Here is a 27,154-nt window from a genome sequence, read left to right as displayed (position 1 = left end):
CACCAAATAGAAGCACATGTCCGCGTATGGAATGTATGCATACGCATACAATGCACCAGCTCCAAAAAGTGCTAAGTCCAGAATTTTCAGTTTGCACAGCAAACTTTGATCGAGCATAACTTTCTCATTTTAAAATATTTTTCTTCTGTTCTTCGAACGGCATAAACATTTCGGACCAACTTTTATTTCTAAATAAGTTTGACACAAATCGAAGGTCCAAAAACCAAGTTATGCTTCGCCAAAGTTGGGCCAAAATCATAATTTTCACAAAACCAAACAAACCTCAATTTTTAAAACATACACTTTCCAAATCCTTTCTAGTTCAACCAACCCCTTACCAATTCAGCCTCATCTACATTCCAACTTCCTTATTCAATCCACAACACATCGATTCTGTATTTTTATCAATCTTAACTCAATAATCCAAGTTCAACAATTCACAATATACATGATCAATTACTTGTGATAATTTCCATATCAACTTTAACAAAATCTCACTTCATCAATAATCATGTATACCAACACCATGTCACTTACAATTTTACATGCCTTATCAACAACTAACATCAACCACAACCACCCAAGACCATTATCTACATAATCAACACAATCCATATCATTCAATCAACTACATCAACAATTCAATTCCTATCTTAAGGTCTCTTGCCTAAGTTTTCACAATACATTATATTTTAGATACACGAAACTGAAACCATACCTTGGCCGATTCCCCGCTCAACCCGGAACACCTCGAATTCAATTTTTCCTCAACTTTCAAGACTCCAACACTTCCAAAAATAGATTTCTAGCTTGCAATCCACTTCAAACTCCCAAAATCTCCATCAAGCTTCAATCCACTTACATACATATATTGCCTAATACACATAACATACACTCACACATACAAACTCAATAACTAATCACAATATTTCAAGTATTTCACTTAGGGTTGAGAATCTTACCATACCCAAGGATTAAAGGGGGGTGAGATTAAGCCTTTTCCTCAAACTAATTGGATCCTATAACATCAAAGAGCTCAAAATCTTAAAATTTTCACTCAAGATTTTCGAAATCAAGGGATGAAAAACTGGAAAAAAAAGTGTCTTACCTCTTGAATGATGTTATGTGTTTTGTAGAGCTCGACATGCCGTAGTCGCGTGGCCGCAAACTGTGCGACAATCGGAGCTCCGGATCAAAAGTTACAAGGATTTGAAGATCAAGCTAGGTTTATATTTTCATGAAATGTTCTTCCATTCCCCATGTGTGTTTCAGTGTGTTTGATGTTTGGAATGGGGAGGGAAGAGCTGTGCCCTTCTTTAATGAGCTGATGAGTTGGGGCCATGGGTTCAGTTTGGGCCTACAGATCTAGTTTGAGCCAAATTCTTTAAAATTAAATTATAAAATTTTATTTTCTGATTTTATAAAATAAATTTTAATTTGTGGGTTATTTATTCATTAATTAACCAAATTTTACAGATTGTATATGTTAAATTTAAATTATTAAAAAATCTTAAAAAAACGTTTTAAATGACTTTATACAAAGAATTCCCTTTTTTTACATGTATTACACCCACTATTATTATTGGTCGAAATGAAGGTGTTGAGCACTTGCACTTGCCACCACGCACCACCTATCATCATGGTCCTTTTTCGTCAAATTGGTTAAACTCATGATCATGGTGCGGAATTTATAACCCACAAACTAACCGGTAAGTGCACCGGGCCGTACCAAGTAATACCTCAGGTGAGTGAGGGTCGATCCCACGAGGATTGATGGATCAAGCAACAATAATTGGGTCATTGGCTTAGTCAGGCAAGCAGAAAATAATGTTGAGTGTTCAAAGAGCATTAAACAATAGTTCAGAAATTAAAATAGTAAAGTAATTGAGTTGGGAATAAAATATGAAGAAGGCTGTTAAGGTTTCAGTGTTATCTATTTTTCCGGATTAACTTTTCTTATTAACTATTTAAATCATGTAGGATTTAATATATGGCAAACTATATGTGACTAGATCCTAATTCCTTAGACCTTTCTCCTCTAAAATTTATCAACAGCCAATTCCTTAGTCAATTAATTCCAATTAGGGGGTGATGATCAAATTCCAATTTATATGCGACAAAAACTCTAATTACCCAAATATAAAAAGATTATATGTCACATATCCCATTAAATCCAGATAATTAAAATTTAGGAGAATATGTTTTCAAGCTGTTGTTCAAGTAAAGAGCTTTTCCAAGTTATACAAGAACTCAAGTAGAAAGAGGGTCATACTTCCGTTCCACCCAAATTCATAAGATAAAGAGAGAAAACAATTCTTAAATTATAAATCAAAACATGAATTAAAATAGAAAAACAATAAAATCAATCCATACAATAGATAGAGCTCCTAACCTTAACAGTGGAGGTTTAGTTGCTCATGGTAAAGGGGAAATAAGGATTCTGATAAACTGTGAATTGTGAATTGGAATGGAATAATGTTGTTCTAGAATCCCCCTGTTGGAATCCCCTTTTATAACTAATCCTAATTAATTTAAAATCTATCTTCTAAAACTAAAATAATATATTTTCCTATTTTAAAATAATATTTAAATTTAAATCAGAATTAATTATGGCAATCAACAAGTCTTCAATTGATGGATGGGGACCACTTGATTCCTTCACTCTGCAGCCTCTGAACTATGCTTTCTGGGCTGAAAACTGGGTCGAAACTTGGCCTGAAATCGCCCCCAGCATTTTCTGTGAATTCTACATGGTGCGCATGTCACGCGTACGCGTCAGTCACACGTATGCGTCGATGGTCTTTATCGCGTGTTACGCGTACGCGTCAGGTACGCGCACGCGTCGCTGAGCAACTTTGCTTTTCACGCGTACGCGTCAGGCACGCGTACGCATCGCTCCTCGCTGGTCAGCTCCTTGGTTTCTTCTCTTTCTCTGCAGAAACTCCATCAAATCCATCCGAATGCTACCTAAAATAAACAGAATTGCACAAGACTCAAAGTAGAATCTATAGTGGCTAAAAGATAATTAATTCTTGATAAAACTTAATAATTTAAATGCAAATTCACTAGGAAAAGATAGGAAAGATGCTCACGCATCAGATCACAATTGCCCTTATTTATCTGTCCAATTTCTCCGACTAATAAGAGTTGAGTAATAATATATATATATATATATATATATAATATTAAAATTATAGTGAACTCGTAGTTTTTACCTCGACTCGTTAAGCTAACTCAAAATCGTAATTCGTTGAATCATAAGACGGAACGTAAATATGATTCATAAATTATAAAAATTTAAAAAAATTTAATAGCAAAAACTAATTTTACAGAAAATAAAATAAATCTCAAATAAACTAAATTACCCATAGAATTATAACTAATATATATATACCATAACAAGTTAAAAGTCACAATTCAATACAAATTCACAACTCACAAGTTCATACGACATTAAAATAAATTCAAGTAGCAAATAAACCAACCAAACTACTAGAATGAACAACTAATTAACTAAAATCTAAACAAGTTATTTAATAATCATTCTATTCTTCATCAGTCATAAAATCTTCACGAGTTTCACAAACTTCTGCATTACCATCTTCATCATTATCAGGAACATGAGGAAGAGGTCCTTGGAGAAGTTCTTCAAACTCATCATCATCAAGATAAGGAATTTCCAAAGGATCCTTAGAGGCACCAACAATTCTATTACCACTTGCTTCATCATTTAAATCAGGATCTGGAATTAGAGCATCTAAATCTTCTTCTTCTCCATCTTCGTCAGCAACAATCCACTCTTCATCAAAGTCCAACTCATCAAGACTATATTCATAATCAAGACTTCTTCTTGTTTGTTTTTTCTTTGCTAATCTTGAGTTTGTCATCACAAACAAAACATCATTCATGTTTTTAGCTTTTAAACGGTTTCTCCGTTTTGTGTGAACTTTTCAAAAGTAGATAAAAATATTAGTCAAATTACAAGATAGAATTGAAAAATTAACAACCAAATTTATAAAAGTAAAATGCAACTTATATTTAATTACTAACCATCTCAAAAGTGCTCCAATTACGTTCACATCCAGATGAACTACATGTCAAATTCAAGACACGAATTACAAATTGTTGGAGCTCTGGATGCAGATCTCCATAAGAATCCCACCATTGAGCTGGAGTTTTAGTATAAATTGCATTTTGAGCTACTTTACTACCAAAAAACTCTTTTCGAGTCTTAAAATCTTCAAGTTGAACATCCATCTTAGTGATTAAATTTGGATTTCCTGTCATCCTTTCCATACAAGCATAAAACTGCTTCTTAAGCTCATAAGCAATTTTAAAACCAGAACTATAATGAATTTGAGGATTCAAATAATAGCCTGCAGCATGCAATGGCCTATAAAATTGGTTACCCCATCTTGCATAAAAAATATCCCAAATAGGTATATAACTAAAACATAAAAAAATTAATAAATTAGTTACAAAATAAACAATATTTTTAGAATTGAAGTTGAATCTGATTCCAAATTAATAGTATTTCCTAGCTGTTCCAGCAAGGCTGCTATATGCCACACAGTCACACACCATTCAATATTCAAAGTTTTCAACTCTCTCTAGCTTTTACTTTTCTACCTATGCCGTTATTACATTTTACAATTACATTTTATACGTATCATTCAACATTATGTACAACTCTTATGCATTAATTAAAAAATAAAATAATTAGACACTTTACCCTGTCTCAACTCCTTGAAATGCATCTCGTATTTTCTCCTTTGCACATTTTATTTCTTCATAAATAAATCCCATTGCCGGCTTTTCTTCTGAATCCACCATATGAAGCACATGAAGAAGAGGGTAGGTATCCCTCAAGCAAAATACCACTTCTTTCCAAAACACCTTATCTAACACCACACTTGTAATTATCCTTCCATCTTTTGTCTTTACAAATTTACTAGAAGTCCATTGATCAGAAAGAAAAATTCTTATTAAGGAACCTTTGTTGTCATTGAGACATCCCAAAGTAAGGTAAGAAGTTGCAAAACGGGTCATACCCAGCCTCACTAAATCTTTCCCCTTAGTATGGATGTGTAGTAGTGCAATAAGAGTAGTTCTAGCATATATGTAACTAGTAATCTTTCTACCTTTATAAATTTTTTCCTTGTGAAGTGTTATTTTTTTCTAAGTCTTCTAACATTAAATCAATGCAATGTGCTGCACAAGGTGTCTGATGAGCGGATAATTTATACCCTTTTTGGCATTGTTTTTACATAGTTTTTAGTATGTTTTAATTACTTTTTATTATATTTTTATTAGTTTTTATTCAAAAATCATATTTCTAAACTTTACTATGAGTTTGTGTGTTTTTTTGTGATTTCAGGTATTTTCTAGCAGAAATTGAGGGACCTGAGCAAAAATCTAATTCAGAGGCTGAAAAAGGATTGCAAATGCTGTTGGATTCTGACCCTGCTGCACTCAAAATGGATTTTCGGGAGCTACAGAAGCCCAATTGGCATGCTCTCAATTGCGTTGGAAAGTAGACATCCTGGGCTTTCCAGTAATATATAATAATTCATACTTTGCCCGAGATTTGATGGCCCAAACTGGCGCTAAAAGACAGCCTAAAACTTTCTGGCGTTAAACGCCCAAACTGGCACCAAAATTGGAGTTAAACGCCCAAACTGGCACCCAAGCTGGCGTTTAACTCCAGGAATAGCCTATGCACGAAAAAACTTCAATGCTCAGCCCAAGCACACATCAAGTGGGCCCCAAAAGTGGATTTCTGTACTATCTGCACTTAGTTACTCATTTTCTGTAACCCTAGTTACTAGTTTAGTATAAAAACTACTTTTAGAGATTTATTTTGTCTTTTGACCATATTTGAAACGATATGTAACTTTTATCATCTTTACACGTTTGGAGGCTGGCCTCACGGCCATGCCTAGACCTTCTTTCACTTATGTATTTTCTTCGGTGGAGTTTTTACACCCCATAGATTAAGGTTTGGAGCTCTGCTGTTCTTCATGAATTAATGCAATTACTGTTGTTTTTATATTCAATTCATGCCTACTTCTTCTCCAAGATATACTCTCGTACTTAATTCAGTTAAGTCATAATGAAGGGGTGACCCGTGACAATCACCCACTATCTTTGTTACTCGCTTAGCCAATATCCCCGTGCCTGACAACCACAAGCGGTCTACATGATGTTCAACGTAGTCATTGGACGACAGCTGGAGTATATTCTCTTGGATATCTAATTGATGTGCGGAAAACGATCCGACATAAAACTCACCGGCAAGTGTACCGAGTCGCATCAAGTAATAATAACTCACATGAGTGAGGTCGATCCCACAGGGATTGAAGGATTGAGCAATTTTAGTTTAGTGGTTGATTTAGTCAAGCAAATCAAGAGTTGGTTGAGTGATTTGTGATTAACAGAAATTAAATTGCATGAAAAGTAAAGGGAGAGGGGTAAATTGTAGGAAATTAAAGAGAACAGAAAATAAAAGTGCTGAATCTTAAAGAACAAGAAATTAAATGGCAGAAACTTAGAACGCAAGAAATGTAAATTGCAGAATCTTAGAATGCAAGAAATGTAAATTGCAGAATTGTAAATGGATCAGGGATGTGGGATTGCAAAAATTAAACAAGAGAGCAGTAAATCTCAACAAACAGAAACGTAGAAGATGGATCTAATTGAACCGGATCTTAATTGCAAATGAAAATAAACTTAGTGTAGCAATGTAACAAGGAAATTGAAATTGAAAGATGTAGATCTTAGGACTCAAGAGACTAGATAACCAAGTCTAGATCTCACTGCCTTCTTAGATCCAAATTTAGAATTCAATTGCAAGAGATTAAAAATCAAAACAGAAGAAAACTTGGATTCAAATCTCAATTCTCCAATGGTGCAGTGAAAGAAACAAAAAGAGATCTCAAGGTGAGATTGAGACAGAATTTCCTCAATTCTTCAACACCCAAGACTCTAAATCTCCAAATAGCTCAAAACCCAAAAGTTCTCTACTGTGAATACTATGAAAACTCTTAAAGAAAACTTCTCAAAAAAAAGCTCTCCTTAAAACTTCAAATCCTAAGCTATTTATACACTTTCTTCAAATGATCATTAAGCCTTGACTTGGGCCTTTAGTCTTGATGGAATTGGGTTGATAGTGGCCTCCGTTGATTGCTCTTGGTGTTGGGAAGAAATCCATTAGTGAACCGGGCCATGAACCATTCACGTTTGAGTCAACGTTTGAGGCAAACGTTGACTCAAACGTCACTTGTGTAAACTTATGCAGCTAGGCCGAGATGCTGTCATCCACGTTTGGCTCAACGTTTGAGGTCAAACGTGGATCTCCCCATGCTTTCTTTTTGGCCAACGTTTGGCCCAACGTTTGAGGTAAACGTTGGCGCAAACGTGGCTCACTCAATGCATCAAACAGAGGTGCTCTTCCTTGCTTTTATGGCGCCAATGTTTGACCTCACGTTTGAGGCAAACGTTGGTTTGCTCCAGGGGTGCTTCTCCTTGCTCATATGTGGCCAACGTTTGACCTCACATTTGAGGCAAACGTTGGCTCAAACGTTGCCATCCCTTGCTCCTTCTTCAGCCAACGTTTGGCTCAACGTTTGAGGCAAACGTTGGCGCAAATGTTGGCTCTTCTCCAGGGTGTGGTTGCACTCTTCCTCACGTTTGAGCCCAAGTTTGAGGCAAACTTTGGCTCAAACGTGAGTCCTTCCTCTTGCCTCTTGCTATCACCCTTTTCCTCAACCTTCTTCCAAACTTTCTTCTACCTATCATCAACCAACAATTGCATCAAAGCTATGCTCTAATCATGAGAGTTATTCTTTTTCTTGTCATATAAGCAATTATGGTATAAAACTCATGAAAATGCATCAATTCATCCATAGTTGATTGAATCTAAGGAAACATGAAATTCCACCCAATTGGCTTACTTGTGGCTTAAGAAAGTGCATAAAACTAAATGAAAACAAAGAAAAAAGACTAGTGAAACTAGGCTAAGATGACTTGTCATCACAACACCAAACTTAAAAATTGCTTGTCCCCAAGCAAGAAAAGAGTTATTAAGAAGAAAGAATGAAAACAAAAGAGAATGCTCATGTTAGCAGAGTGTTATTGGTAGCTCATGGGGTTTTATGCAGATATGTAACTACTCACTTCTTATTGACAAGTAGGCCTAGAAAGTTCTCTTTAAGCATCAAGCAAGACACTGCTATGACCTCTCATTATTCCTTTGTCCTTGTTTACTGAATTTTTTTTCTTTATAAGCTTTAGTTCAGTGTCATGTGTAACAAACTCTTTTCTTTATTTATGCTTGACACATTATTCACTTTAGACACTTGGCTCACATCCCTTCTTAGATCATTGATGCCCAGCACCTCTTTGGGTTACTAAATGTCTTGTAGCTAGGTTGCTCTTGATAGTGGACTTTCAGTTGATAATCCCGGGTTAGTTAACCCAAGTTACCAAGTGTTAATGCACTCCAAAGAACTTAATAATCCAAGCAGATCCTAGTACAAAGACACCACAGGCATATATTCTAAAGTTCAAACTATTGGTGTCTAGCTTTGTTTTTTTTATTTTTCTTTTGTTCTGTTGCCACTTTTGGCTTTTTCTCTTCTCTTTTTGTTTTTCTTTTCACCCAAGGACTTTTATTTTGTTGAGATTCATAGACAGTGAACTACTTTCTTCTTTAAAAAGAGAACAATCTATTCCTTTTATTCACTAATAGTGAGTTGCCACACAATCACACATACATGCCACCACTTACTATTATTTGACTTCTAGCTAACAATGAACCATCTTACTTCATGCTTCAAACATTTCTTTTATTGAATTGAAAAGATGCAGGGGACAAAGCATGCATTAGTTAAGTGAAAGTAAACACACAAGCACACACTTAGACTAACTTACTTATTTTAAGAAAACAAACATAATGCAAAGACCATTAACTAAAATGACCTAATAAGGATGCAAAGACTACTTTATACAGAAATGATGCATGCTTTCTTTGTAGTAAGGAGCAGGTCCACCTTTCATGTATCAGGCTTTTTCTTGCTTCTTTCATTTGCTTAGGTGTTGGTGTTCCCTGTGTCCATGTCTGTTGTCTGTTGACCCCGCCAAAACCCAGCTTTATTCATCGCCTCCTCTACTCTATCTTCAAGTCTCATAGCCTTGCTTACTTCAATCTCACTTTTCCCTTTGAAGAACTCATCGAAAGTTGGAAATGCTGGATCCATGTTGTGCAGATGCTTTCCAATATAGTTCATTTTGATTTGACTATTTATGTTGTAGTCGGCTTGGACTTCATATCTTGCATCCTGGAGAGTTGTGAACTCTTTGAGAGCCCTCATATTTTCAGCTTGCATTTGTGCTAACTTTCCAAATGATTCGTGAGATTGAAAAGCATGCTCCTCTTGCATCACGAAGAATTTTGACTCAAACTCACTTTGTCTGTTCATCATTCTCAGCTGCCATTCCTCTTGCTCTTGTTGGTTTTTCATGTAATGGGAATGGTATTCCTCTTGCCTTTCTTGAATTCTCATGTATTGTTGTGATAATCTTCCAATTGCTTCCTGCATTTGAGTCATATCTAGAGTGTTATGTGGTGGAATGTGTTGCTGTTCTTCTTCCTCTTGTGGCTCTTCTTCCTCCATTGGTTCATTTCTTTGCCTTCTTCTTGGTAGTCTTCGGCTCTGCTGTGCTTCAGTAACGATCATCATTCTTTCAATGGTTATAGGCATGCCCGGGTTCAGCCATGTTGGATTTGCCTCTTCCATTGAGTGTTCTTTGACCACCTAACCATCACAATAAGACAACAAAGATCAACATTATCAAACCGTGGCAAGAGTACTTCTTTTATTAACAACTATGTGAACTCTCATTCCTTATATCTATTTTAACCGTGACTTTTCTTGGAGGACACCAAACTTAATGTTTGGTCATAAAGTTGAAAAAAAATGTTTCTTCCTCCAACTAGTGTTCTTGAAATCCCAATGTCACTCTTGGTTAAATATTTATAAGAAATGCTTTCATAAAAAAATTTTCTTTTTCTCTCTTTTTTTTTTTCATTGGTGCATGATTTTTTTATTTTCATGAAGAGAAAGGAATTTTTTATCTTCTGAAAATGTCCACCTATGCAGACACCAAACTTAGTGTTTGGTCATCTGCTTTATCAGGATAACTAAGCATACAGTATGAAAATATTTGTAACACTGGTTTGGTGTGCTTGAAGGCACACCAAACTTAGAAGCCTTAGCATATGTTTCAAAACAGTGCATGCATTCATTAATTACATTCATGAAAAGAAAAGAAATCATGCTCAGGTGATCATAGCTTATTGAATTTTAAAATGACATAAATCTTAAATCATGGGTTGCCTCCCATGGAGCGCTCTTTTATTGTCACTAGCTTGACACTGGGGCTTTCTTTTATGGTGGTTGATGATTGTAGTGCCTCAACTTGTCCCCCCTGACTGTGATCCTCCTCTTTGTTCCTTGATGTTCAATTTCAGCATGTTCTAATGAAAGTATACTGCTGATAGTGTAGTAATCATCAGTCTGTTGGTTTGTTCCCAGTTGTTGGTAGATCAATTGTACTTTATCACCTTTGGACAGCCCTTCTGTTGGAATCTTTCTGTTCTTCCAACCCTTTTTTGTTTTGTTCTTGTGTTTCTTCCTTCCTTTTGTTGACCTTTCTTCTTTGGCCGTAGGTTTACCTTGGAGATTTCTCTTCTTAGTGGCTAACACTACAATGTCCTCTTGAACTTCTTCATTATTTTGCATAGATTCTTTCCTTCTTTGATTTTTTGAATCATTTATCTCTTGTTTGGGAGGGCAGTTGTTGTCTGTCTTGTTGATTTCCTCCTTCCATTGTAGATTTTCTTTATTTTCTGTACCATCCTTCTTTTTATGATTGAACTGTGCTTCTGGCAGTAAACTTAGAGTGATACTCTCATCATGCATCCTGAGGGTTAATTCTCCTTGCTCTACATCTATGATGGCTCTTGCAGTAGCTAAAAATGGCCTTCCCAAGATGATTGAATTGTTTTCTTCCTCTTCAGTGTTCAGTATTACAAAGTCCGCAGGAAAAATGAACTTATCAACCTTAACTAAAAGGTTTTCAATCACTCCTTTGGGGTATACTACTGACTGGTCCACCAATTCTAAAGATATCTGTATTGGTTTTACCTCTCCTATGCCAAGCTTTTTCACTAATGATGATGGAATTAAGTTTACGCTTGCTCCTAAGTCACACATCCCCTTGTTGATGAGTAGATTTCCGAGTGTGCAAGGTAGGAAGAAACTTCCAGGATCTTCCAGCTTGGGAGGGAGTCCTTTTCTGGTGAGCGCACTACATTCTTCAGTGAGAAGCACAGTTTCCTTCTCCAACTAGCTTCTTTTCTTGTTAATGAGTTCCTTCAATAACTTGGCATATAAGGGCATCTGTTCCAATGCTTCAGCCAAGGGAATGTTGATTTCCAGCTTCTTGAAAGTTTCCAGGAACTTGCGGAAGTGTTGATCCTTGGATTTTTTGTTGAACCTCTGAGGGTATGGTAGTGGAGGTGTAATGATCTTTACCCCTTGCTGCTGTCCTTGAATTACTTCCTTTGAACTATGTGGCTGGTTGTCTTTCTCTTTGAGTTTCTCTGGGACATTTCTTCTTGTTGTCATGTCCTCATTGTTAGCTTTCCCTTTCTCTGATGGTTCTTTGTTGCTATCCAAAGGCTTCCTGGTCACCTCCTTATTGTTGTCTATCAATGTTTTTTCACTCCGTAATTGTATAGCTTTGCACTCTTCTTTTGGATTAGGAATGGTGTCACTTGGAAGTGAGCTTGAAGGTTTCTCAACAGAAATCTGTTTGGAGATTTGTCCAATCTGCCTCTCTAAGCTCTTCAAGGAAGCTTCATGGTTCTTGGTTGTCATTTCTTGGTGTTTCCACATCTTGTCCATCAAGGTTTCCAAGTTAGTGATTCTTTGAGATTCTAGTGATGCTTGTGGTGGGTTGTGAGGTGTGGATGGTGGATGGTAGGCATTTTGGTTGGTGGGTTGGTTATTGGATTGATAATGGCTGGGGTTGGAGTAGTTGTTTTGAGATTTTTTGTAAGGGTTTTGGTTAGTTTGCTGTTGGGTGTGGTTTTGGTTGTTTCTTGAAGTGTTTTGGTTTGAGTTCCTCTGCCATGGTTGTTGGTTCTGGTTGTGATTATCTCCCCATCTGAGGTTTGGGTGGTTCTTCCAGGATGGAATGTATGTGTCACCATACACTTCATTCTGTCCAGAATTTTGGTTGTGCATGTACTGGACTTGTTCTTGCTGCTGCTCCCCTTGAGTTTCTTCATTTTGCACCCATGTGGATGATGGTTGGCTTGTGTTAACTGCTGCAACTTGGAGGCTATCAATCCTCTTGGCCATTTGCTCAAATTGTTGTTGAATTTGCTGCTGCATCATCTTGTTTTGAGCCAAGATTGAGTCTACTCCTTCTAGCTCTATTACTCCTCTCCTTTGTGATGGTTGGCGGTTTCTTTGATGAGCAAAGAAATATTGATTGTTGGCCACCATGTCCACGAGATTCTGGGCTTCCTCAGCAGTTTTCATTAGTTGTAGTGAACCTCCAGCAGAATGATCTAATGCCTCTTGAGATTTCAATGTCAGGCCTTCATAGAAATTTTGCAGCACGTCCCATTCATTGAACATCTCTGGAGGACACTTTCTGATTAAGGCCAGTACTCTCCTCTGCTGTGGGTTATTGTTAACCCCTCCTCCTGGATTAGATGGATCTCCTTCCATCTCATGATATTCTTCCTCAGATTCTTCCTCTCCAACAATATTTTTTCCTCTTTCAGCTCTTCTTAACCTTCTAAGAGTTCTCTGGTCAGTTTCAGATAAAACAGGAATGGATCTCCCTGTACCTGACATACAAACAAAACAAAAGAAACACCACCAGTAACACTTCAATCTATTCCTAGAATGAAGTTTAGTTTAAGCAAAATTTCAAACAGTTAGTGGGTTAGTCAAAAATTAAAGAAAAAGTGCTTGATCTAAACTACCACCTCACTTAATCATTGTCAATCTATTCAATCCCCGGCAACGGCGCCAAAAACTTGATGTGCGGAAAACGATCCGACACAAAACTCACCGGCAAGTGTACCGGGTCGCATCAAGTAATAATAACTCACATGAGTGAGGTCGATCCCACAGGGATTGAAGGATTGAGCAATTTTAGTTTAGTGGTTGATTTAGTCAAGCAAATCAAGAGTTGGTTGAGTGATTTGTGATTAACAGAAATTAAATTGCATGAAAAGTAAAGGGAGAGGGGTAAATTGCAGGAAATTAAAGAGAACAGAAAATAAAAGTGCTGAATCTTAAAGAACAAGAAATTAAATGGCAGAAACTTAGAACGCAAGAAATGTAAATTGCAGAATCTTAGAATGCAAGAAATGTAAATTGCAGAATTGAAATGGATCAGGGATGTGGGATTGCAAAAATTAAACAAGAGAGCAGTAAATCTCAACAAACAGAAACGTAGAAGATGGATCTAATTGAACCAGATTTTAATTGCAAATGAAAATAAACTTAGTGTAGCAATGTAACAAGGAAATTGAAATTGAAAGATGTAGATCTCAGGACTCAAGAGACTAGATAACCAAGTCTAGATCTCACTGCCTTCTTAGATCCAAATTTAGAATTCAATTGCAAGAGATTAAAAATCAAAACAGAAGAAAACTTGGATTCAAATCTCAATTCTCCAATGGTGCAGTGAAAGAAACAAAAAGAGATCTCAAGGTGAGATTGAGACAGAATTTCCTCAATTCTTCAACACCCAAGACTCTAAATCTCCAAATAGCTCAAAACCCAAAAGTTCTCTACTGTGAATACTATGAAAACTCTTAAAGAAAACTTCTCAAAAAAAAGCTCTCCTTAAAACTTCAAATCCTAAGCTATTTATACACTTTCTTCAAATGATCATTAAGCCTTGAATTGGGCCTTTAGTCTTGATGGAATTGGGTTGATAGTGGCCTCCGTTGATTGCTCTTGGTGTTGGGAAGAAATCCATTAGTGAACCGGGCCATGAACCATTCACGTTTGAGTCAACGTTTGAGGCAAACGTTGACTCAAACGTCACTTGTGTAAACTTATGCAGCTAGGCCGAGATGCTATCATCCACGTTTGGCTCAACGTTTGAGGTCAAACGTGAGCTCAAACGTGGATCTCCCCATGCTCTCTTTTTGGCCAACGTTTGGCCCCACGTTTGAGGCAAACGTTGGCGCAAACGTGGCTCACTCAATGCATCAAACAGAGGTGCTCTTCCTTGCTTTTATGGCACCAACGTTTGACCTCACGTTTGAGGCAAACGTTGGCGCAAACGTTGGTTTGCTCCAGGGGTGCTTCTCCTTGCTCATATGTGGCCAACGTTTGACCTCACGTTTGAGGCAAACGTTGGCTCAAACGTTGCCATCCCTTGCTCCTTCTTCAGCCAACGTTTGCCTCAACGTTTGAGGCAAACGTTGGCGCAAACGTTGGCTCTTCTCCAGGGTGTGGTTGCACTCTTCCTCACGTTTGAGCCCAAGTTTGAGGCAAACTTTGGCTCAAACGTGAGTCCTTCCTCTTGCCTCTTGCTATCACCCTTTTCCTCAACCTTCTTCCAACCTTTCTTCTACCTATCATCAACCAACAATTGCATCAAAGCTATGCTCTAATCATGAGAGTTATTCTTTTTCTTGTCATATAAGCAATTATGGTATAAAACTCATGAAAATGCATCAATTCATCCATAGTTGATTGAATCTAAGGAAACATGAAATTCTACCCAATTGGCTTACTTGTGGCTTAAGAAAGTGCATAAAACTAAATGAAAACAAAGAAAAAAGACTAGTGAAACTAGGCTAAGATGACTTGTCATCACTAATACACGGACCGAGTCCATGAGATTAGTATCTTCGTGGTATAGGCTAGAACCATTGGCAGCATTCCTGGGATCCAGAAAGTCTAAACTTTATCTGTGGTATTCCGAGTAGGATCTGGGAAGGGATGACTGTAAAGAGCTTCAAACCTGCGAATGTTGGGTGCAAGTGACAGTGTGCAAAAGGATCAATGGATCCTATTCCGACGCTAGCAGGAACTGACAGATGATTAGCCATGTGGTAGATGTATCTGGCATTTTTCATCCAAAATGAGAAATCCGACAGTTGATTAGCCGTGCAGAAACCGTAGAGGACCATTTTCACTGAGAGGATCCTACAGCTTGCCATGGAAGGAAATAACGCATGGTTGGAAGGAGGCAATAAGAAAGCAGAGGTTCAGAAGTAACAAAGCATCTCCAGACGCTTATTTGAAATTCCCACCAATGAATTACATAAGTACCTTTATCTTCTTTTCCATTTTATTTATCTTTTAATTATCAAAATCTCATAACCATTTGAATCCGCCTGACCGAGATTTACAAGGATGACCATAGCTTGCTTCAAGCCGACAATCTCCATGGGATCGACCCTTACTCACGTAAGGTTTATTACTTGGACGACCCAGTGCACTTGCTGGTTAGTTGTGAGGAGTTATGAAAAGTGTGAATCACGATTCCACGCACCAGTGTTCAAAACAACTTTTTCCTCTTTTTCATTACTAAGTTTTTGGTGCCGTTGCCAGGGATTGTTCGAGTTTCAACAACTGACGGTTCATCTTGTTACTTAGATTAGGTAATTTTATTTTATGTTTAAGCTTTTTATTTTTAATTTCAAAAAATAAAAAAAATTCTTCAGAGTTTTTAAGAACGAATTCTAGAGTTTCACGAGATATGTTGAATCCTGGCTGGCTGTTAAGCCATGTCTAATTCTTTTGGACCGAGGTTTCCACTTATCTTTGCAAGAGCCCCTTTGGATTTCTATCAATTTGGCTGTTATATGTAATGCTCTGCTGAAGCTTGGCTGGCCATTTGGCCATGTCTAATTCTATTAGACCGAAACTTTAGACTAACATTGCATGATTCCTGGACTTCTTATTAAAAATTTTGAATTTCTTTTATTTTCTTTTTCCAAATAATTTTCGAAAAATACAAATTTTTTTTAATAAAATCATAAAACCAAAAATATTTTGTGTTTCTTGTTTGAGTCTAGTGTCAAATTTTAATTTTGGTGTCAATTGCATGTTTTTAACTTTTCCTAAAATTTTCAAAAACTCATGCATGTGTTCTTTCTTGATCTTCAAATAATTCTTGATAATTTTCCTTGTTTGATCTTTGCATTTTCTTGTTTTGTGTCTTTTCTTGTTTTTCATATGCATTTTCGAATTCATAGTGTCTAAATATTAAAAATTTTTAAGTTTGGTGTCTTGCATGTTTTTCTTTTCTTAGAAATTTTCAAAAATATGTTCTTGGTGTTCATCATAATCTTCAAAGTGTTCTTGGTATTCATCTTTGCATTCAAAGTGTTCTTGTATGTTTTCTCTGGTTTGATCTAAAATTTTTGTGTCTTGAGTCATTTTGGTGTTTTTCTCTCTCCTCATTAAAAATTCAAAAATAAAAAATAATATCTTTCCCTTACTTTACTAATAAATTTCGAAATTTTGGTTTGATTTGGTCAAAAAAATTTTAAAATTTAGTTGTTTCTTGTTAGTCAAGTCAAAATTTCAAATTAAAAATTCTATCTTTTCAAATCTTTCTCAAAAATCAAATCTTTTTCAATTTTCTTCTTAATATTTTCGAAAATTTCATAATTTATTTTCAAAATCTTTTTCTTAATTTTATTTCATATTTTCGAATTTATTGCTAACAATTAATGTTTAGATTCAAAAACTTCAAGTTGTTACTTGCCTATTAAGAAAGATTCAATCTTTAAATTCTAGAATCATAACTTTTAGTTTCTTGTTAGTCAAGTAATCAACTTTAATTTCAAAAATCAAATATTTTAAATTTTTTTTCAAATCTTTTTCAAAATGATTTTCAATCATATCTTTTTCAAAATTTAATTTCAAAATCTTTTTCTAACTTCTTATCTTTTCAAAATTAATTTTTAAATATTTTTCAATTAAATATTTGACTTTTTGTTTGTCTTACTATTTTTTATCTTTTTCAAAACTACCTAACTACTTTTCTCTCTCTAATTTTCGAAAACCACTAACAACTTTTTCAAAATTCCTTTTAATTAACTAATTGTTTTAAACTTTAATTTAATTTTATTTCTCTTCTTAAAATTCGAATTCTAACTCAATTAAAATAAAAAAAATGTTTTCCTTCTCCCTCTTTTTAATATTCGAATTTTCTCCCTCTCTCATCTCTTTCTATTTATTTTATTTAATTACTAACTCTTCTCTTCTTCTGAAAATTCGAACCCTCTCTCTCTCTCTCTCTGTGTTTGAATTCTTCTTATTCTTTCTCTACTTCATTCTTCTATCCTTCTACTCACATAAGGGAATCTATATACTGTGACATAGAGGATTTCTCTTCTTCTCTGTTCTCTTCTTTCTCATATGAGCAGGAACAGGGATAAGGATATTCTTGTTGAAACTGATCCTGAACCTAAAAGGACTCTGAAGAGGAAGCTAAGAGAAGCTAAAGCACAACACTCTGGAGAGGACCTGACAGAAATTTTTGAAAAAAAAGAAGACATGGCCAAACCCAACAACAATGGTGGAGATGCCAGGAAGATGCTTGGTGACTTTGTTGCACCATCTTTTGACTTCTGTGGAAGAAGCATCTCAATTCCTGCAATTGGAGCAAACAACTTTGAGCTTAAGCCTCAATTTGTTTCTCTAATGCAGCAGAATTGCAAGTTTCATGGACTTCCATTGGAAGATCCTCATCAGTTCTTTGCTAAATTCTTACAAATCTGTGACACTGTTAAGACCAATGGGGTTAATCCCGAGGTCTACAGACTTATACTTTTCCCCTTTGCTGTAAGAGACAGAGCTAGGACATGGTTGGACTCACAACCTAAAGAAAGCCTGAACTCTTGAAAAAAGTTGGTCAATGCTTTCTTGGCCAAATTCTTTCCACCTGAAAAAAGTTGAGCAAGCTTAGAGTGGAAGTCCAAACCTTCAGATAGAAGGAAGGTGAATCCCTCTATGAAGCTTGGGAAAGATACAAGCAATTGATCAGAAGGTGTCCTTCTGACATGCTTTCAGAATGGAGCATCCTATGTATATTCTATGATGGTCTGTCTGAATTGTCCAATATGTCATTGGATCACTCTGCTGGTGGATCTCTTCATCTGAAGAAAACCCTACAGAAACCCAGGAACTCATTGAAATGGTTGCAAATAACCAGTTCATGTACACTTCTGAAAGGAATCCTGTGAATAATGGGACAACTCAGAAGCTAGGAGTTCTTAAGGTTGATACTCTGAATGCCATATTGGCTCAGAATAAAATATTGACTCAGCAAGTCAATATGATTTCTTAGAGTTTGACTGAAATGCAAGCTGCATCAGGCAGTACTAAAGAAGCCTCCCCTGAAGGAGAAGCTTATGACCCTGAGAATCCTGCAATGGAAGAGGTGAATTACATGGGAGAATCCTATGGAAACATCTATAATCCTTCATGGAGGAATCATTCAAATTTCTCATGGAAGGATCAACAGAAGACTAACCAAGGGTTCAATAATAACGATGGAAGAAATAGGTTTGGCAATAGCAAACCTTTTCCATCATCTTCTGAGGAACAGACATAGAATTCTAAGCAGAGCCACTCTGACTTAGCAACCATAGTCTCTGATCTATCTAAGACCACTCTCAGTTTCATGACTGAAACAAGATCCTCCATTAGAAATTTGGAGGCACAAGTGGGTCAACTGAGTAAAAGAGTCACTGAAATCCCTCCTAGTACTCTTCCAAGCAATACAGAAGAGAACTCAAAAAGAGAGTGCAAGGCCATAAATATACCCAACATGGCCGAATCTGGAGAGGAAGAAAAGGCAGTGATTTCCAGTGAGGAAGACCTCCATGGACATCCATTGACCACTAAGGAGTTCCCCATTGAGGAACCAGAAGAATCTGAGGCTCATATAGAGACCATAGAGATTCCACTGAACTTACTGTTGCCATTCATGAGCTCTGATGAGTATTCTTCCTCTGAAGAGGATGAAGATATTATTGAAGAGCAAGTTGCTCAGTATCTAGGAGCAATCATGAAGCTGAATGTTAAGTTGTTTGGTAATGAGACTTGGGAGAATGAACCTCCATTGCTCATTAATGAACTGGATACCTTGGGGCAACTGAAACTACGTCAGAAGAAACCGGATCCCGAAAAATTCTTAATACCATGTATCATAGGCACCATGACCTTTAAGAAGGCTCTGTGTGACCTTGGGTCAAGTATAAACCTCATGCCACTCTCTGTACTGGAGAACTTAGGGATCTTTGAGGTACAAGCTGCAAGAATCTCACTAGAGATGGCAAACAATTAAAGGAAATAGGCTTATGGACTTGTAGAGGATGTCTTAGTGAAAGTTGAAGGCTTTTACATCCCTGCTGATTTCATAATCCTAGACACTGGGAAGGATGAAGATGAATCCACTATCCTTGGAAGACCCTTCCTAGCCACAGCAAGAGCTGTGATTGATGTGGACAGAGGAGAGTTAGTCCTTTAATTGAATGAGGACTACCTTATGTTTAAGGCTCAAGGATCCTCTTCTGTAACCATGGAGAGGAAGCATGAAAAGCTTCTCTCAATACAGAGTCAACTAGAGCCCCCATACTCAACTTCTAAGTTTGGTGTTGGGAGGCCACCATCAAGCTCTGAGTCTCTGTGAAGCTCTCTAAGAGCTCACTGTCAAGCTATTGAGATTAAAGAAGCACTTTTTGGGAGGCAACCCAATGTTCTTTAATTATATTTATTTATATTCTATTGTTATTTTATGTTTTCTTTAGGTTGATGATCATGTGAAGTCACAAAAACAACTGTAAAATTAAAAAGGAATAAAAAATAGAATAAAAAATACCACACCATGGAGGATGGGCTTACTGGCATTTAAACGCCAGTAAGGATAGCAGAATGGGCGTTTAATGCCCAGCCTGGCAGCATTCTGGGCGTTAAACGCCAGAAAAGGGTGTCTGGCGTTTAATGCCAAGAAAGGTAGCAGAGCTGGCGTTTAACGCCAGAATTGGCACACAGTGGGCGTTTGAATGCCAAAATAGTGCAGGGCGCAGAATTCCTTGACACCTCAGGATCTGTGGACCCTACAGGATCCCCGCCTACCCCACCTCTTCTTCTCTCCTCTTCACACCTTTCCATAACACTCTTCCCCAAATACCCTTGACCAATCACCTCAATACCCCTTCCCCAAACACCATGCACCTATCAAATCCTACCCTCTTCCTCATATCCTCTTCACCACTCACATCCATCCATCATAAACCCCACCTACCTCCCCATTCAAATTCAAACCATTTCCCTCCTAACCCACCCCTTCATGACCGAATTCCCTCTCTCTCCTACCCTATAAATACCCCTCCTCACTACCTTCAATTTCACACAACACAAACATATCTTTCCCCCCTTGGCCGAAACCAACACCACCCCCATCTCCTCCATTTCTTCTTCTTCTCCTCATTTCTTTCTTCTTTTGCTTGAGAACGAGTAAACCTTTTAAGTTTGGTGTGGAAAAAGCTCTGCTTTTTTGTTTTTTCATAACCATCAATGGCACCTAAGGCTGGAGAAGCCTCTAGAAAGAGGAAAGGGAAGGCAATTACTTCCACCTCCGAGTCATGGGAGATGGAGAGATTCATCTCAAAGGTCCATCAAGACCACTTCTATGAAGTTGTGGCCAAGAAAAAGATGATCCCCGAGGTCCCCTTCAAGCTCAAAAAGAGTGAATATCCGGAGATACGACATGAGATTCAAAGAAGAGGTTGGAAAACTCTCACCAACCCCATTCAACAAGTCGGAATCTTAATGGTTCAAGAGTTCTATGCTAATGCATGGATCACTAGGAACCATGATCAAAGTATGAACCTGAATCCAAAGAATTGGCTCACAATGGTTCGGGGAAATTACTTGGATTTTAGTCCGAAAAATGTAAGGTTGGCATTCAACTTGCCAATGATGCAAGGAGATCCTCACCTTTTCACTAGAAGGGTCAACTTTGATCAAAGATTAGACCAAGTCCTCATGGACATTTGTGTGGAAGGAGCTCAGTGGAAGAGAGACTCCAGAGGCAAGCTGGTTCAACTAAGAAGGCTTGACCTCAAACCCGTGACTAGGGGATGGTTGGAGTTCATCCAAAGCTCTATTATTCCTACTAGCAACCGGTCTGAAGTTACAATAGACCGAGCTATCATGATCCATAGTATCATGATGAGAGAGGAAGTAGAAGTTCATGAGATCATATCCCTAGAACTCTACAAGGTGGCGGACAAGCCCTCTACCTTGGCAAGGTTAGCCTTCCCTCATTTCATATGTACCCTATACAATTCAGCTGGAATTGTCATAGAGGAAGACATCCTCATTGAAGGAGACAAGCCCATCACTAAGAAGAAGATGGAGAAAACTAGAAAGCCCACTCATGGACCTCAACAAGAGCATGAGGAAATTCCTCATCAAGAAATCCTTGAGATGTCTCAAGGGATGCAATTTCCTCCACATAACTATTGGGAACAAATCAACACCTCCTTAGGAGAATTGAGTTCCAACATGGGGCAACTAAGGATGGAGCACCAAGAGCATTCCATCATCCTCCATGAAATTAGAGAGGACCAAAGAACCATGAGGGAGGAGCAACAAAGGCAAGGAAGATACATAGAGGAGCTCAAGCACTCCATAAGATCTTCAAGAGGAAGAACTAGTCGCCATCACTAAGGTGGACCCGTTCTTTAATTTCCTTGTTCTTATTTTTTCTGTTTTTCGATTTATATGCTTTATGTTTTATCTATGTTTGTGTCTTTATTACATGATCATTAGTGTCTAGTGTCTATGTCTTAAAGCTATGAATGTCCTATGAATCCTTCACCTTTCTTAAATGAAAAAAGTTTTTAATTGCAAAGGAAAAAGAAGTACATGAATTTCGAATTCTATCTTTAAAATAATCTAATTATTTTGATGTGGTGGCAATACTTTTTGTTTTCTGAATGAATGCTTGAACAGTGCATATTTTTGATATTGTTGTTTATGAATTTTAAAATTATTGGCTCTTGAAAGAATAATGAAAAAGGAGAAATGTTATTGATAATCTGAAAAATCATAAAAATGATTCTTGAAGCAATAAAAAGCAGTGAAAAACAAAAGCTTGTGAAAAAGAAAAGAGAGAAAATAATTGGCGAAAAAAAAGAAAGAAAAAGAAAAAGCAAGCAGAAAAAGCCAATAGCCCTTTAAACCAAAAGGTAAGGGTAAAAAGGATCCAAGGCTTTGAGCATTAATGGATAGGAGGGCCCAAAGGAATAAAATCCTAGCCTAAGCAGCTAAACCAAGCTGTCCCTAACCATGTGTTTGTGGCGTGAATGTGTCAAGTGAAAAGCTTGAGACTGAGCGGTTAAAGTCGTGGTCCAAAGTAAAAAGAGTGTGCTTAAGAGCTCTGGACACCTATAACTGGGGACTCTAGCAAAGCTGAGTTACAATCTAAAAAGGTTCACCCAGTTATGTGTCTGTGACATTTATGTATCCGGTGGTAATACTGAAAAACAAAATGCTTAGGGTCACGGCCAAGACTCATAAAGTAGCTGTGTTCAAGAATCAACATACTGAAATAGGAGAATCAATAACACTATCTGAATTCTGAGTTCCTATAGATGCCAGTCATTCTGAACTTCAAAGGATAAAGTGAGATGCCAAAACTGTTCAGAAGCAAAAAGCTACTAGCCCCGCTCATCTAATTGGAAATGAGCTTCATTGATATTTGGAATTCATTGTATATTCTCTTCTTTTTATCCTAGTTTACTTTTAGTTATTTGGGGATAAGCAACAATTTAAGTTTGGTATTGTGATGAGCGGATAATTTATACCCTTTTTGGCATTGTTTTTACACAGTTTTTAGTAAGTTTTAATTACATTTTATTATATTTTTATTAGTTTCTATTCAAAAATCACATTTCTGGACTTTACTATGAGTTTGTGTGTTTTTCTGTGATTTCAGGTATTTTCTGGCTGAAATTGAGGGACCTGAGCAAAAATCTGATTCAGAGGCTGAAAAAGGACTGCAGATGTTGTTGGATTCTGACCTTGTTGCACTCGAAATGGTTTTTTTGGAGCTACAGAAGTCCAATTGGCACGCTCTCAATTGCGTTGGAAATTAGACACCCTGGTCTTTCCAGCAATATATAATAGTTCATACTTTACCCAAGATTTGATGGCCCAAACTGGTGCAAAAGACAACCTAAAACTTTCTGGCGTTAAACGCCCAAACTGGCACCAGAATTCGAGTTAAACGCCCAAACTAGCACCCAAGCTGGCGTTTAACTCCAGGAACAGCCTATGCACAAAAAAGCTTCAATGCTCAGCCCAAGCACACACCAAGTGGTCCCCGGAAGTAGATTTTTGCACTATCTGCACTTAGTTACTCATTTTCTGTAACCCTAGTTACTAGTTTAGTATAAAAACTACTTTTAGAGATTTATTTTATGTCTTTTGACCATCTTTGAAACGATATGTAACTTTTATCATCTATACACGTTTGGAGGCTGGCCTCACGATGATGCCTAGACCTTCTTTCACTTATGTATTTTCTACGGTGGAGTTTCTACACTCCATAGATTAAGGTGTGAAGCTCTGCTGTTCTTCATGAATTAATGCAATTACTGTTGTTTTTCTATTCAATTCACGCCTACTTCTTCTCCAAGATATACTCTCGTACTTAATTCAGTTAAGTTAGAATGAAGAGATGACCCGTGACAATCACTCACTATCTTCGTTACTCGCTTAGCCAAGATCCGCGTGCCTGACAACCACAAGCGGTCTACATGATGTTCAACGTAGTAATTGGACGACAGCTGGAGTATGTTCTCTTGGGTATCTAATACACGAACCGAGTCCGTGAGATTAGTATCCTCGTGGTATAGGCTAGAACCATTGGCAGCATTCCTGGGATCCGGAAAGTCTAAACCTTGTCTGTGGTATTCTAAGTAGGATCTGGGAAGAGATGACTGTAAAGAGCTTCAAACCTGCGAATGTTGGGCGCAAGTGACAGTGTGCAAAAGTATCAATGGATGATTAGCCATGCGGTAGCTGTACCTGATATTTTTCATCCGAGACGAGAAATCTGACAGTTGATTAGCCGTGCAGAAACCGTAGAGGACCATTTTCACTGAGAGGATCCTACAACTTGCCATGGAAGGAAGTAACGCATGGTTGGAAGGAGGCAATAGGAAAGCAGAGGTTCATAAGCAACAAAGCATCTCCAGACGCTTATCTGAAATTTCCACCAATGAATTACATAAGTACCTTTATCTTCTTTTCCGTTTTATTTATCTTTTAATTATCAAAACCTCATAACCATTTGAATCCGCCTGACTGAGATTTACAAGGATGACCATAGCTTGCTTCAAGCCGACAATCTCCGTGGGATCGACCCTTACTCACGTAAGGTTTATTACTTGGACGACCCAGTGCACTTGCTAGTTAGTTGTGAGGAGTTGTGAAAAGTGTGAATCACGATTCCACGCACCAGCGTCCAAAACAACTTTTTCCTCTTTTTCATTAGCATTTCTCCTGCAGCTTTGTAGTTAGCCGCATTGTCGGTGACAACTTGGATGACATTTTCTTCACCAACCTCTTCAACCACATCATCTATCATTTTAAAGAGTTTATCAGCTGTCTTAGTAATATGAGAGGCATCAATAGATTTTAGAAAAACAGTCCTTTTAGGACTATTAACAAAAAAATTTAGGATGGTTCGTCTTCTCTTATCTGTCCAATCATCAGTCATTATTGTGCAACCAACCTGCTTCCAATATGCTCTATGTTCCTCTAGTGATTGTTGAACAAGCTCCACATGTTTCTTTAAAAGAGGCACCCTTAATTCATGGTAGGATGGTGGCTTGAATCCTTGTCCATATCTTATAGCTTTCTCAAACATTCTACTGTATTCCTCGCTCCTTGAAACATTAAAGGGGATGCCATTGTTGTAGAAAAAAGTTCTAATCTCTAAACATACTTCCTCTCTGAAGTTCTTCTTAAATATATTGTGGATTGTTGTTTGAGTACTAATGCGTATTTTCTTGAATATGTTGCCATCTAGTTCTTTTCCCTTTCTTTTGTCATCGGTAGTGTCAACTTCTTTAGTAGCTTCCCCTGGGCTTGCCCCACCCATGCTTGTTTTCTTCATCAAATTCACTTGCAACCCACTTACAACATCCCACATTTGCTTCTTAACTTCATCACTAACAGCTGTACAAGCCCCAACATCTTTTTGAGTTCCTGTTAAGTGGTGTTTCATTCTATAAACTCCTCCTAAAAAAAATTTATAACAGTATTTACATTGTATCTTCTTTCCATCTTCTCCAACAGATATCCCGTGCTCCCATCCTACATTAGTTCTACTTCCAAGAGCATTCTTAGAAACTTTTCTTTTACTAGTGATTGCAGCTGTACTTCCTGACTGAGAAGCTGGAATGTTAGTCGGATTTTCACTTGCATTAGCTTGAGTCGATGCCATTCCTATTCAGAAAAAAATGAAAATAGTAAATATCAGCATAACAAAAATTTAATTTAAACAAAAAATACCAGCATAACAAAAATTCTAGAATGGGGTAAATCTGAAAACAAATATCATATAACTTCACTGAAGCGTTTAAACAAGGAACATAATCATCTTATGATTCAAGCACAGTACATGAGGATATGTTCAAAATTGCTAAGATTATAGGACATAGATGTTTATTGCATTAAAAGATTCAAGTCAGGAAAAGACAAAGCCCCATCTGATAGCTATGGGGTTAAGAACAGCATATTGAAATTCCATGCACTCTAGTCAATTGAGTTACAAAACCTAGCTTATTGATTTATTGAGACAAAAAACTCACTTGGAACTTGATAGATCACTCAATAATTTGCATGAAACATATCGAACTTCCAACAAAAACGTAAGGACTCAACAATATCAAGGTAAAAAAAAGTGGCATATATAAAACTAAAATGATGAGGATTATTATTTTCTCAATGTATTGTCATTAAGCACTTATTAGAGGTAACCACTCAACAAAACTATGATTTATGCCTGAATAAGATTAGAAGGAAGCTTAGAAAGAGAATTTGAAATTAGCAAAGTAGAATTGCAGATAAGAACACTAAACAAAATCCGGACTTAAAAACATGAGGAATGAACTACAATCGTAAGCCTATACTTGCTAACCTCCTTTCTGTTAAAGGCAACACAGAAGGTGAGTAAGGCCAAATCACGAATTCATTTATGAAAGGCACTAATCGATGAAGCTATGCTGGTAATCGACAACAATATGATGATAGATGAAATTGGCCTAATTAGTCTAATTAGTTAGGTACATTGCTTGTACTTTTAACACAAATTAGGATGAAATTTTGCCATATATTGACATAGAACCACAGAAGTAGCGTTCAATTATATTACTAGAGTGAGGAAGTGATATACTGATATGCTTCTTCTATATATCATATTTGTTATATCTACCTTTTAGAAAAGTTTATAAGGTTTTCTAAAGAAGATTAATGGTTTCAGATTAAGGGATAATATATTGATGCACGCGCCGCCAATTACAGCTTCCTTTTCTGTGAATGGAGAAGTTCATGTTGTTTACAGATTCTACTACAGTTTTTTCTGAATTTCTAATAAACTCACTCAAGTCTCAGGATAATTAAACTCATATATATAGCAGAGGAACACTTAGCTAGTTAGCTTAATTAAAGTGTCAAGAATCAAGATAATTATTATTCATAATTTGAAAACTACTATCTCAATACATTTTGTGTTAAACATTATTGGGCATAATAAATTAAGACACGATGTTTAGAGATTAAACTGAATCTTTTTGTTCATGATGGCTACCATGAATTGGTTAAAGCTCTTGAACAAATGTTTGACACTACCATATCCTGTAATCAACTCTATCCCTATGCCTCTATATCATTTACCTTTTTTTCTAATTAAAATAAGATTGAAGAGGATAAAGATTAAAGAGGTCTTAACTCTTAACAAAGGGAAGGGGAAGAGTAGCGACCAGTGATCCAGATTCCAGAGCCAGAGACAG

The 27,154-nt window shown here is 37.0% G+C and overlaps 1 pseudogene; it reads right to left on the bottom strand.

Annotated features, from left to right (window-relative positions):
• Positions 1–3,545: 3,545 nt before the first annotated feature.
• Positions 3,546–25,587, bottom strand: LOC107636234 (uncharacterized; annotated as a pseudogene).
• Between the last annotated feature and the right edge of the window lie 1,567 nt (positions 25,588–27,154).

Source organism: Arachis ipaensis, chromosome B4 (assembly GCF_059453495.1).
Source record: "Arachis ipaensis isolate K30076 ecotype BB chromosome B4, ASM5945349v1, whole genome shotgun sequence".
Classification (NCBI taxonomy): domain Eukaryota; kingdom Viridiplantae; phylum Streptophyta; class Magnoliopsida; order Fabales; family Fabaceae; genus Arachis; species Arachis ipaensis.
This window is presented reverse-complemented; position numbering and strand designations above follow the sequence as displayed.